Raw genomic sequence first — 15204 nt, 5'->3', positions numbered from 1 at the left:
TATTGAGTGCAGAGATACAGCTGTTAGTATGCAACCCAAACAAACTTAAAGCAAACGCAAATGACAACTTTCAAAAACTCCACCACTAGCTTCAACGCTCTTTTGACTTCTCTTGGTAAGACCACGCGTAGCTCTTCTGAGGTCGTCTTTGCGTTCCTTTATGAGGGCTGCACTACTCGTAATCCGAACGATCAAATCGGCTCTTGTGGTTCGTTTTTATTTGTAGACTTGGCCTCTCAACCATCCCTACAGGCAAAAATCCAAAGGGATAAGGTCCGAGGACGTTGGTGATCAATAAACGTGCCCATATCTACCGATCCATCTTCTGGGGAGTCATAGGTTTAGACGATGTGTCACCTGACGACTGCAATGTGCAGGAGCCCAATCATACTTGATGAACATAAGCATTCTTGTAGCCAAAATAACGTCTTCTAATAATTCTGGAAGCTCATTTTCATGACAGTGTAGGTAAGGGGGTCCTGTAAGACGACGCAGTAACACACCAGGATCAGTCACCTGACTGCCTATTTAGCCACACCACAGACTTATAGAGAAGCGTTATTGAAGATGTGTCTCCACAATGACACGTGCATTTTCTCCACACCAGTGATGTGAATTACGAGTGTTATTGATGTCGTCACGAGTGGAAGTCGCTCCGCCAGAAAAGAGTAAAAATGGAACTACCTGGCGATTTTCAAGTATCCAGTGACGAACTTCCTATCGTCTATCTTCATCTCCTGCTCGAAGGCGCTGAATGAGCTATAAATGATACGGACAGAACCCATGCTTACGTAATGTCCGCCATACTCTTCTATGTGGAACACAGATACGTGCAGAAATTGTACATGTGCTTGTTGAAGGACTACGTTCTACCGACTGACTTCCCTTGATAACACTACACGTAGCTCTTCTAAGGTTGTCTTGGCGATCTTTTATGAGGGATACACTACTCATACTACTTCATCCACAGGCTCTTCATTTACACGTTCAGATGCAATATGACTGCTCAGCACTGTACCGGTGTCACGTAGTGTATGGATCACACGAATGAACACTCTTGAATCCGGTCGTCTGCGGCTACAAGCAGCAGCAACTCCTCCGTTACAAAACAAAACCTGTGGTTTCGCGGAGTAGCCGCGCGGTGTCAGGCGGCTTGTACGGTTCGCCCGGCTGCCCCCCCCCCCCCCCCCCGTCCCCCCCCCCCCCCCACCTTCCCTCGGAGGTTCGAGTCCTCCCTCGAGCATGGGTGTGTGTGTTGTCCTTAGCGTAATGTAGTTTAAGGTAGATTAAGTAGTGTGTAATCCTAGGCTAGGGACCGATGACCTCAGCAGTTTGGTCCCATAGGAATATACTACAAATTTCCACATTTCCAAACAAAATCCGTACACAAATACCGTATCGTCATCCTCAGTACGTATAAATAAGTGCGGTATGTTTACACGCTACAATGCAGTAGACTTGGCCAACAAATCACAATGCAAACTTCAATGTAAACTAAAGCACAACTTCACAACGTGAACATAACGCTCTACTGCTGACATTCGATAAATACGCCCACAGCAATCGGTGTACCAACACACGAAACGAAAATGCATTGAAATCCGCTGTATCTCTGCACTCAATAAAAATTGGACACAGATTATGTGGCGTATTATTGCAATTTGCCTGCACTACCATCTCCTAAAATATTTACCATTCGTCCTGAAACATCCTCAATATCATGGTAAATGTAGTAAGAAAAGCGAAAAATGCTGGCCTATTTACTTTCAATTTTTGCATGATACTCTAATAAACATTCAGACGGCAATAGGCTACATATTCTTTTAAACAACACTGTACAGTTTTTCTGTTAAAACCGACTGAGAGAATGAAAATGCTTTCCTGGCTGTAACGTGAAAATGTGCGGTTTCGTTTTTTTTTCCCGCAGTCAGTGTTAGCTGCAGTAGCAGGGAATTTAAACCATTATACAAATTGTTTGTTTCATATATATTTTTTTTCTTATATTCAGTTTTAATGAGAATTTTTATACACGACTGTAGGCTCTTTTGTTTTCTACCTCCGTTTCGGTTTTAACACTAAAGTTGTATTGGTGGATCGGCTTGTCACTGGAATACTACATCGAAATCTGAATCGTCCAAAGGTTTGTAATCCTACACATTCCCAGATTAAAACTACGTGGTAGGCTCTCATTGAAGCTACTATCCTGGTAGATACTGCTGCTGGAGAGGTCACTGTCATATCCCTCTCATTGTAAGTGACTTGGATTTCTATTAACAATGAACGTTTCCTCTGAAATAACAATGAACAAGGCTTGAAGTCAGAGAAAGAGGGTAAGTAGAGATGGAGAGATGGTCAGAGTGTCAGAGTGGCGAGGGGGGGGGGGGGGGGGACAAGGAGACGGACAAAGCGAGAGGAAAGGAAAGGATGAGACGGACGGAGAACAATGTAATTAGGACGTACATCCAATTCCGATATGTATTGAACAAATCCGAAGCATTGCTAGTTTCGCTAGTGTACTATGAACGTGAATAGCCGCCTGAAGATGAACATAAGCAAATAGCATTATTAATTGTTCGCAGCGCGACAGCAATGGTAATATTGTGGATGACAGTGCCACTGAAATGAAGTTACTAAATCCCATTTTCCGAAATTCCTTCACCAGAAACGTCGAAGTAAGCATTTCAGGATTCTAGTCAAGAGCAGCTGCAAACACGGTAACTTTCAAGCACGTATCCTCGGTGTAGCTCAAAATGGTTCAAATGGCTCTAAACACTTAACATCTGAGGTCATCAGTCCCCTAAACTTAGAACTACTTAAACCTAACCAACGTAAGGACATCACACACAATCATGCCCGAGGCAGGATTCGAACCTGCGACTGTAGCAGCAGCGCGGTTCCGGACTGAAGCGCCTAGAACCGCTCGGCCACAACGGCCGGCTCGGTGTAGCGAAGAAGCTTAAATCACTCAATAAAGGTTAGTCTTCCGGGCCAGATTGTATACTAATTAGGTTCATTTCAGAGTATGCTGATATAATAGCCCCATACTTCGCAACCATATAAAAGCACTCGTTCAAGAAAGATCTGTATCTAAAGACTGGATGTAGCACAGGTCACACTAATATGCAAGAATGGAAATAGGAGTAATCCGATGAATTACAGACTCATATCGCTGACGTCGATTTTCAGTAGGGTACTGTGTTCGAACATTAAGAACTAAACCGAAGAAAAAGATGTATTGACACTTAGCAGGGATTCAGAAAATATCGTTCTTGTGAAACACATCTATATTCCTTCAGAGTAATGAGTGCTACGGACAGAACATCTCAAATTGATTCCTTATTTCTATAACTCCAGAAGGCTCGGGACACCGTTCCTTATTTCTATATTTCCAGAACGCTTTGCACACCGTTCCTCACAAGCGACTTTTAATCAAATTAGGTGCCTAAGAAATATCGTCTCAGTTGTGCGACTGAATTCGTGATTTTCTGTCTGAGAGGTTACATTTCATAGTAACTGACGAAAAGGTATCGAGTAAAACAAATATGATATGTGGCGTTCCCCAAGGAAGTGTTATAGGCCGTCTGCTGTTCCTAACCACACACACGACTTAGGAGACAGCCCTCTTAGATTGTTTGCAGATGATGCTGTCGTTTTAAGTTAAGTCATAGGAGGATCAAAACCAATTGAAAATGATTTAGAAAAGATATCTGTATGGTTCGAGAAGTTGGCAATTGGCTATAAACTATGAAAAGTGAGATTATTCGCAGGAGTACTAAAAGAAATTCGTTTAAGTTCGGTTGATTTTCATTTCTCCAAATGTCTCTCCTTGTTTTCCTCTAGGTAGAATCAATTTTTTCCTTGATTACATGCTTCTGTAGCCTTGGATTTGTCATCTAGGCATTCCTACTTAGCCATTTGGCACTTTTTGTCAATTTTTTTATGCCCGTATTGCCTTTCATCTGTTTCATTTTGTGCATTCTTATAGTTTCTCCTCTTCTCAGTTATATTCAAGACCTTCATCTTCTGCATTATCTAAATATCCCTACTTGGCTTTGCCTCATTATGTGTTTGATCGCCTGTTGCCTTGACTATAATAATCTCTCGAAGCTAGCCATTCGTCTTTTACTGTTTTCCTTTCTCCTGTTTCAGTCAATTAATGCCTAAAGCTCCCTCTGAAATTTTCAACCACCTCTGTTTCTTTCAATTTATCCACGTCCCATCTCCTTAGTTTTCTATCTTCCTGCAATGTTTTCAGTTTTACTGTGCAGCTCATAGTCAATAAATTTGGTCAGAGTCTTCATTTGCCTCTGGGAATATCTTGCAGTTCAAATTCGGGTTTCGAAATCTTTTTCTCGCCATTATATAAATAATCTGAACCTTCCAGTGTACCCAGGCCTGTCCCACGAGTGTAGCCATCTCTCATGATTCTTGAACCAAGTATGATGATTAAATTATTCTGTGTGCAAAATCTACCAGGCAGCTTCCTCTTTTAGTCCTTTCTGCCCACTGCATATTCCTTCTTCTACTATCGAATTCCACTGCCGCTGCAAAATTAAATTTTCGTCTTCCATAACTATGTGAATAATTTCTTTTTTATCGGCATAAACTCTCTCAATCTCTTCGTAACATGCTTGATGGCCATTGACTTCTTTTATATCATCGTAAACTGTTTCAATCTCTAGATACAGACTTAGTGGTCATTGAGTTTGAGTCTTTCTTAGCTACTATAACCCTTTCACTATGCTGTCCATAGCAGCCTACCTGTATTCCTGTTTTCTTATTCATTATTAGACCTACTCATGTTTTATTAGACCTACCCCTGTTTGATTTAGTGTTGATAACCCTGTATTGACCTAACAAGAAGTCCTGTTCTTCCTTCCACCGCACTTCACTAATTCCCACTATATCTAATTTCTATATCTAATTTCACCTCCCTTTTTAAATTCTCTAATCTGCATACCCTATTCAGAGATCTGAAACTGCACACTTCGACATGTAGAATGCCTGTTTTGTTTTTCTTGATGATGACAAACTCCTGAGTAGTCACCACCCGTAAATGTGAATGGGGGACTGTTTTACCTTCGGAATATTTTATTCAAGAAGTTGCCATCAACATTTAACCGTACAGTAGGGCTGCATGCTCTCGGGAAAAATAATGGCTGTATTTTCCTGCCGCTTTCAGCTGCTCTCAATACCATCATCGCAAGGCCATGTTGGCTAATGTTACAAGGCCAGATCATCAATCATCCACAGCATTGTTCCTGAAACTACTGAAAAGACTGCTGCCCATCTTCAGGAACCACGTATTAGTCTGGCCTATGCACAGATACGCCTCCGTTGTGGTTGTGACGATCTGTATCCTTGAGGCACGCAAGCCACCATATTTTGTCCATAAGGGGACGAAAAAATAATTTAATAATAAACGACTGGAAATGAATAGCACCTCAGGCGCTGACCGTAAAGTAGATATATCTATCTATATCTACATGACAGCTATACAATTCACACTTAGGTGCGTGGCAGAGGACTCAATGATGCACCACTTACACGCTAGTTCTCTAGCGTTTCACTCTCGAAAGCGCGCGGGAAAAATGAACATTTAATTCTTTCCGTGTGAGCTCTGATTTCTCTTATTTTATTATGACGACCATTTTCCCTTTTTTGGCGGGCATCGCTGTTTTCGGAGGAGAAACCTGGAGACAAAGTTCGTGAAACGTTCTCGCTGCAACCCCAACGCGTGTATCATATCTGTGACACTGTCTCCTTATTTCGCGGTAATACAAAACGAGCTACCTTTGATTGAATTTTTTCAATCTGATTCGTCAATCCTATCTGTAAAGGATTCCGTATCGTACTGCAATACTCTATCAGAGGACAGGAAAGCGTAGTGTAGGCGGTCAGTCTCTTTAGTGGATTTATCGTATTTTCTATGTGTTCTGCCTACTGATACACTTCAGTCCATTGCTGAGCTGGCACTCACATGTTTAAAAGTAATTTAAACTCATCACAGTCTGAGTTCTGTCCCTGTCAGTTAATACATATTTAATGCTAGTAATAATTAACATCGGGTTGGCTAGGATTGGCTCTGAGCACTATGGGACTTAACATCTGTGGTCATCAGTCCCCTAGAACTTAGAACTACTTAAACCTAACTAACCTAAGGACATCACACACATCCATGCCCGAGGCAGGATTCGAACCTGCGACCGTAGCAGTCGCGCGGTTCCGGACTGCGCGCCTAGAACAGCGAGACCACCGCGGCCGGCGGTTGGCTAGGATTAATCCATCTATTTTTATGCTAAGTCGTACTCTTTCCTGGTGGCAGTTCTGCATGTGGTATTTTCTGTAGTTCAGTTGGATCCATGATGAGACAGGTTAGGTAGAGAAGACCAGGGTAGTGACTTGTTGACCGGTCGGGCCCCCTGGGAGTCTTGGCTAGCCCTCCAGAAGAGAAAGTGAGAGGGATGAAGCGAAGTATCAGCTTGCGGTAGATACAGTGCTACAGCCGAAGCACTATATATCTCGCCTGGGCGCCAAGGTGTCGCACTCTGACTGCTCTTAACATAACGTGACCTCCGCAATATGGGGATTAGGCTCCAGTAACGGGCATCCGTGCTAGTGCAGAATCTTAGTATGTATTAACTGCGCCAGCCAGAGAAAACACGTTTTTTTTTTCTTTAAAAAAAAAAGACTTTGTTCGTTAGCCAGTTGGTCACCTGGAACGCTATGGAGGCGGAAGTGCGCACAATACTGGTTTCTGCGTTCTGTGGGTAGCAACGCAGCTACATCGTCTGATGCTTTTCTGTCTTTGTAAAGCATGAACCATGGACCTTGCCGTTGGTGGGGAGGCTTGCGTGCCTCAGCGATACAGATGGCCGTACCGTAGGTGCAACCACAACGGAGGGGTATCTGTTGAGAGGCCAGACAAACGTGTGGTTCCTGAAGAGGGGCAGCAGCCTTTTCAGTAGTTGCAGGGGGAACAGTCTGGATGATTGACTGATCTGGCCTTGTAACACTAACCAAAACGCCCTTGCTGTGCTGGTACTGCGAACGGCTGAAAGCAAGGGGAAAACTACAGCCATAATTTTTCCCGAGGGCATGCAGCTTTATTGTACGTAACGGAATGGACAGTGTCTTGAAAGGAGGATATAAAATGAACATCAACAAAAGCAAAACGAGGATAATGGAATGTATTCGAATTAAATCAGGTGATGCTGAGGGAATTAAATTAGGAAATGAGACACTTAAACTAGTAAATGAATTTTGCTATTTTGGGAGCAAACTAACTGATGATGGTCGAAGTAGTGAGGATATAAAATGTAGACTGCCAATGGCAAGGAAAGCGTTTATGAAGAAGAGAAATTTGTTAACATCGAGTCAGAAAGCCGTTCTGAAAGTATTTGTGTGGAGTGTAGCCATGTATGGAAGTGAAATATGGGCGATAAATAGTTTATACAAGATGAGAATAGAAGCTTTCGAAATGTGGTGCTACAGAAGAATGCTGGAGATTAGATGGGTACACCACATAACTAATGCGGAGGTATTGAATAGAATCGGGGAGAAGAGAAATTTGTTGCACAACTTGACTAGAAGAAGGGATCGCTTGGTAGGGCATATTCTGAGACATCAGGGGATCACCAATTTAGTATTGGAATGCTGTGTGGAGGGTAAAAATCGTAGAGGGAGACCAAGAGATGAATACACTAAACAAATTCAGAAGGACGTAGGTTGCAGCAGGTATTGGGAGATGAAGAAGCTTGCACAGGATAGAGCAGCATGGAGAGCCGCATCAAACCAGTCTCTGGACTGAAGACCACAACAACAACAACAACAAAGCATTAGTCTGACTTCGTGGCGCTGCTTATCGCGGTGTGAACACGCTCTTGTCTAAAAAGTTGCATGATGGCTCCTCATTGGTCAATCTAAGGGAACAGCACGGAAAGGAAGTCAGGATGGCCGTTTCCAGGACAATCTAACGTGGAGATTATCATATTGGCTGAAGTGAAGAGTGGGAGTGAAGCACAGAATTGTTCAACAGCTGCCTGCGTCGAAGTTAGGCGATTGGTTACCATTGAAAACCTTTTGCTTGTTATTTATTGTACAGGATGGCCAAGGTAAGAATGTGGGCCGCAGGGTAGGCTGTGAATTTAGGGGCAATAAGATGAAGGTATAACTGACGCCAAACTGATTAAGTGAAAAGGAGGGATACGGGGGCTCCACACTGGGAGAGGCATTACGGAAAACTTCAGTCTCTGCAAGATCAATCCGACAAATTCCAAGGCCAGTAACACAGAGAACGAGCTGTCTTCCAGGTCGACAGCTCTCCCAATCTTATTGGGGAAAGCTCATTGTTCGGCTGGGTAGCACCGCTCCAAAGCATCAGCATCGGCGATACGGCACGTCCGTTTTCGCCTTCCTGACCCAGAAGGATAGAAAATATCGAGGCTGTGACAACACTTAATAATAATTATACGTTATGTATTTCTTCCCCTTCACATAGTTCCCTGTGAAATGGTGATTTTTCTCTGGTAACAATCGTATACACACTTACACAAAAAAAAAGAACAGGTACTGGTAGATGTGCGCATGTCGAATCAAACAAGTGATTATAAATTGGATCAGTATTGAAGAGAAAGAGTTTCAAGTTCACAAATTGAGCAAGTCAATAACGCTGTGGTCCACCTCTGACATTAAACGATAGACTTGTTGGATGTCCTCCTGAGGCATATCGTGCCAAATTATGGCCAATTGGTCCTTTAGATCGTAAAAATCCAGAGCCGGTTCGAGGGCCCTGCCTATAATGCTCCAAATGTTCTCAATTAGGGAGAGATCCGGCGACCTCGCTGGACAAGATAGTGTTGGGCAAGCACGAAAACAAGGAGCAGAAACTCTCACGCGGCGGGCATTATCTTGCTGCGATGAAAGCCCTACACGACTTGTTGTGGAGGGCAACATAACGGGGTGAAGGATATCATCGACTTACCGCTGTGCTGTAAGCGTGGCGCGTACAACAACTAAAGGGGTCCTAATATGAAAAGAAATGGCACCCCACACCATCACTTCTGGTTGTGGGGCCAGATGGCGGTCAACTGTTAAGGTTGGCATTATCCTATAATAGATTTTAAAACAGCTGAGCAAAACTGAGCATACTCAGACATTTCTCTCTTTACTTATTCTGATCAACACTAAACTGACACACAATATTTTTAGCGCAACGCAATCTGACTTTCAATAATCCCTACAAAATAATGGTCCTGACTAACAATAACCTATACCTTTCATGAATCACTTACCTCACAAAAATCTTCGTTACTCGAACTACTGCAATACAGCGAGCGCCACTACTACCAGCTAAATAAAAGATTCAAACTACTGAGGGCACTAACTACTGATAGGCATAGTTAGCAAATGAAAGATTTTGATAGAGAACAAACAATGTATTTACCTTAATAATGTTCAGAAGTCAACATATATATATCAGTTCATGATATCAGGTACTACAGATTTACTCTTTCTGATGGACACACGTCCAGATCGTCCGCTCTCAAAATTCTGCCATCTCTCTCCCCACATCCACCACTGCTGGCGGCTCACCTTCAACTGCGCAATGCTACGCACTGTTCGCACCCAGCTGCCCAACAGTACAATAGCGAATATTCCAACAATGCCAACCAGCCACAGACTGCACACAGCGCAGTCAGTGATTTTCATACAGAGCGCTACGTGATTTTCATACAGAGCGCTACAGAGCTGTACCAACATAAAAACCTAAACACCCCACTTACACTTGTTCCTTAGAGTGTAACTAATGGATGTACGATTACTGACGACGAGAAATTTTAATGATATTACATTAACAGAATGCAACTTGCGAATGCCATGAAAGCAACAATAACTTTTATGTGATTGTGGAAAAATTAGCAAATTTGTGGTAAGGTCGTATGGGACCAAACTGCTGAGGCCATCGGTCCCTAGGCTTACGCACTACTTAATTTAATTTAAAGTAACTTGCTTTAAGAACAACACACACACTCATGCCCGACGGAGGACTCGAACCTCCGACGGGGGAGCCGCCCGGACCACGACAAGACGCCATAGACCGCGCGGCTACCCCGCGCGGCTTATGTGATTAGCTTTCCGGTTAGCTGTATCTGTGGTCTAGAGGAGCAGTGGAGAAGTTACACACGACAGAACAGCCTGGAAGATGGTACTGGTAGGTACGTGAAGGTTAGTAGAATCTCGTACGACTAGTATTAGCATAGTAATTCGGGAATTACTACATCACAATTCTGCAGGGAGGGCTATGGAACATTATAATTTGAAACTTTCGTTTCATACAGAGAAGTTAGAATTTGCTTTGTGAGTGAAATGAGAACAGTTTATTGCATTAAGAATAGCAATGACAAAATCTCAGTTAAGTAATTCATATACGAGGGCAGTTCAATAAGTAATGGAACACATTTTTTTTCTGAAACAGGTGTTGTTTTATTCAGCATTGAAATACACCAGGTTATTCCCCAATCTTTTAGCTACACAACACTATTTTTCAACGTAATCTCCATTCAATGCTACGGCCTTACGCCACCTTGAAATGAGGGCCTGTATGCCTGCATGGTACCATTCCACTGGTCGATGTCGGAGCCAACGTCGTACTGCATCAATAACTTCTTCATCATCCGCGTAGTGCCTCCCACGGATTGCGTCCTTCATTGGGCCAAACATATGGAAATCCGATGGTGCGAGATCGGGGCTGTAGGGTGCATGAGGAAGAACAGTCCACTGAAGTTTTGTGAGCTCCTCTCGGGTGCGAAGACTTGTGTGAGGTCTTGCGTTGTCATGAAGAAGGAGAAGTTCGTTCAGATTTTTGTGCCTACGAACACGCTGAAGTCGTTTCTTCAATTTCTGAAGAGTAGCACAATACACTTTAGAGTTGATCGTTTGACCATGGGGAAGGACATCGAACAGAATAACCCCTTCAGCGTCCCAGAAGACTGTAACCATGACTTTACCGGCAGAGGGTATGGCTTTAAACTTTTTCTCGGTAGGGGAGTGGGTGTGGCGCCACTCCATTGATTGCCGTTTTGTTTCAGGTTCGAAGTGATGAACCCATGTTTCATCGCCTGTAACAATCTTTGACAAGAAATTGTCACCCTCAGCCACATGATGAGCAAGCAATTCCGCACAGATGGTTCTCCTTTGCTCTTTATGGTGTTCGGTTAGACAACGAGGGACCCAGCGGGAACAAACCTTTGAATATCCCAACTGGTGAACAATTGTGACAGCACTACCAACAGAGATGTCAAGTTGAGCACTGAATTGTTTGATGGTGATCCGTCGATCATCTCGAACGAGTGTGTTCGCACGCTCCGCCATTGCAGGAGTCACAGCTATGCACGGCCGGCCCGCACGCGGGAGATCAGACAGTCTTGCTTGACCTTGCGGCGATGATGACACACGCTTTGCCCAACGACTCACCGTGCTTTTGTCCACTGCCAGATCACCGTAGACATTCTGCAAGCGCCTATGAATATCTGAGATGCCCTGGTTTTCCGCCAAAAGAAACTCGATCACTGCCCGTTGTTTGCAACGCACATCCGTTACAGACGCCATTTTAACAGCTCCGTACAGCGCTGCCACCTGTCGGAAGTCAATGAAACTATACGAGACGAAGCGGGAATGTTTGAAAATATTCCACAAGAGATTTCCGGTTTTTTCAACCAAAATAGGCCGAGAAAAAAATGTGTTGCATTACTTATTGAGCTGCCCTCGTATTTTTCTGGGAACTGTGAAACCTTGGAACACCCTGTATCCGTTTAATTTTCACAATGTGGCACACTAACCCACCTACAAAGCTACTTATTCCCAGTGCTTTAGTACTTTCTAAATTAATTACAAGACAAGGCTAAGAAAACTAGTAGCCATTAGACTGATCTCTTTTTACATATCTAGGACTAGGTTAAGTGTAGCAAACTGTTGTGTGTGAACCCGTTCTGGCGCTGTGGGGGCATTGTAAACAAGTCAGCACTTGCGCTAGCCGAATTTAATGACTCTTCTGCAAAGAAACTGTTCACTTCGATGCATGCTTTCTTTATTCATGCCATAATTAATGGTCATGTGATTATCATAATTTATAGGCAAGACGGCGGCCTAGTGATTTCATGTTTACTGATGCTTTTAGCTTAAAGTGTTAACTGTCATTTTAATGATGGTAACTTATGACCCAAAAAAATGATACGCCCCCACCACTCACAGTGAGCTGCTTTTGGTGTTTTCCCCAACACCACCACCGCCCCCACTATTCCTTACTGTATCCATGATTGTCATTTTCAATCTGCACCCCACTGGAGCAGCAGCAGCAGCAGCATCATTAAATTCGGATAATATTGCAGATTTCCATCATAGCATAGCACCCAGAGATATTGGCCTGGTTTTCGTGAATTTTCGGCACCAACACTATTTTCTGAATCATAAGACGCTGTTTCTGGTTTTGAGGCTATTTTTTACCAATTTTTCAATACGATACACATTTCATTGCCGTTTTACTGATTTCCCTGCACTTTTTACGAAAATACACGTAAATATTGGTGGTTTCGTTGCTATTCCCCCGCCCCCCCCCCACCCCACCACCACCCTCCTTTTTAAGAAGTTGCGTGCCAATAAGGATTTTGCGATTAAATAACTTCCGGGAATTCAGCCAGGTAACACTTTCAGCGACCGCCGATATTTCGGCGGGAGAACACCCCGCCATTTTCAAGGCAAACTGCAACGGACAGGCGGCGTACATGCAAATTTAATACCTCGGTTCTCAGACAGAAGCAGGAAAGATAACACACACACACACACTGAACACTAGTGCCACCAAAGATGACCAAAGTCAGAGCTATCGATAGTGAGACTATGAATTCGCAGGTGAGGCAGCATTGACTCTGTTCCTCTGTTTTTTGACATGGGAGAGAGCCGGATTCCAAACAGAGTTTAAACATCCCTGTTAACGAGGTTGCTCGCTAATTTAATCTCAACTGCCTCCCTAATAACACTGTCCCAATAGCTGGACGTGCATGCCAATATCTCGGTGTCAATGCTGCCTCACCTGCGAATTCATAGTCTCACTATCGATAGCTCTGACTTTGGTCATCTTTGGTGGCACTAGTGTTCAGTGTGTGTGTGTGTGTGTGTGTGTGTGTGTGTTATCTTTCCTGCTTCTGTCCGAGAACCGAGGTATTAAATTTGCATGTACGCCGCCTGTCCGTTGCAGTTTGCCTTGAAAATGGCGGGGTGTTCTCCCGCCGAAATATCGGCGGTCGCTGAAAGTGTTACCTGGCTGAATTCCCGGAAGTTATTTGAAAGTTGTATACGCCAGGAGAAACTCAGGTCTCATTTTGCGATTAGTTTACCTATTTTCAAGACAACACAGAAAAATGTGGGTTTCTCTGATATTTTATTGATTTTCCGGAAACACACGCAAAATACACGGCTTTAAATGCTTAACAACCAACACCACCAACATATGACACTATTTACAGTTTTTGCCGAATTTTACCGATTCTCCCCCAGTATGCCGGAATGAACTATAATTTAAATACTTTTTAAGATGACGCATGCAAATGTGGGATTTTCGTTAAAATTTTGTGTGTTTTCTTCAGAAATAATTTTTTTCAAGAGAACACACGTAAAAACAAATCACCACACCTCGGTAATCTAATAAATTACACGGATATTCACCGTTAAACAATTTTCATTCAACAACAAAATATGCTCGTGGCCTATGTTTCGCTTAAACGAACTTATCCCCTGCACTTTTTGTGTATGACGTACCTATTAGGTACACTTACACTTCACACTGAGGTGACAAGAGTCATGCCGGCCTCTGTGGCCGAGATGTTCTAGGCGCATCAGTGCGGAACCGTGCTGCCGCTACGGTCGCAGGTTCGAATCCTGCTTCGGGCATGGACGTGTGTGACGTCCTTAGGTTAGTTAGGTTTAAGTAGTTCTAAGTTCTAGGGGACTGATGGCCTCAGCAGTTAAGTCCCATAGTGCTCAGAGCCATTTGAACCATTTGAACAAAAGTCATGGGAGAGCGATATACAAATATAGAGATTGTAGTAGTATCACGTACACGAGGTATAAAAGGGCAGTGCATTATGGGAACTGTCACGTGTACTCAAGTGATTCATTTGAAAAGGATTCTAGTACGATTATGACCACATGATGGGAACTAACACAATTTGAACGCGTGATTATGGTTGGAGGTAGAAGCGTGGACATTCATTTTCAGAAATCGTTAGTGAATTCAATATTCCTAGATGCACACTGTCGAGAATCTGCCAGAATACCAAATTTCAGGCGTTACCTAGTAACACAGGAGACGCAGTGGCCGACAGCTATCACTTAACGACCGAGAGCATCGGTGTTTGCGTAGAGCGGTCAGCGCTAACCGACAGGCAATAGTGCGTGGAATAACTTCAGAGACCAGTGTGGGACGGACAACGAACGTACCGCTTGGACAGTGCGGCGAAGTTTAGCGTTAATGGGCTATGACAGCAGACGACCAGCGATGTGAAGCAAGACATCGCCTGCAGCACCTGTCCTCGGCTCGTGGTCATATCAGTTGGACCCTAGACGACTGGAAAGCCGTTTCCTGGCGAAATGGATTCCCATTTCAGCTGTTAAGAGCTGACAGAATGTTTCAAGTGTGGCGCAGACCCCATGAACCCATGGACCCACGTTCTCAACAAGGCACTGTTATAGCTGGCGGTGGCTCCATAACGATGTGGGCTGGTTTGATGGAACGGCCTGGGTCTTCTGGTCAAACAGAACCGATCATTGACTGAAAAACTTACATTCGGCTCCTTGGAGACCATTTTCAGCCATTCATGGACTTCATGTTCCAACCAACGATGGAATTTTTATAAATGACAATGCGTCATGGAACCGGGTTACGGTTGTTCACAATTGGTTTTGAAGAACATTCTGGACATTTCGAGCAAATGATTTGGCTACCCAGATCGCCCGACTTGAATCCCATCGAACATTTATGGGACATAATGAAGAGGTGAATTCGTCTACAAAATCCTTCACAGACAATACTTTCGCAAGTGTGTACGGTTATAGCGACGGCATGGCTCAATATTTTTGCAGGGAACTTTCAACGACTTGTTGAGTCTATGGCACATCGAGCTGCTGCCCTACACCGACACTATGTTA

Source organism: Schistocerca americana, chromosome 3, assembly GCF_021461395.2.
Source record: "Schistocerca americana isolate TAMUIC-IGC-003095 chromosome 3, iqSchAmer2.1, whole genome shotgun sequence".
Taxonomy (NCBI): Eukaryota; Metazoa; Arthropoda; class Insecta; order Orthoptera; family Acrididae; genus Schistocerca; species Schistocerca americana.
Note: the sequence above shows the minus strand (reverse complement) of the source record.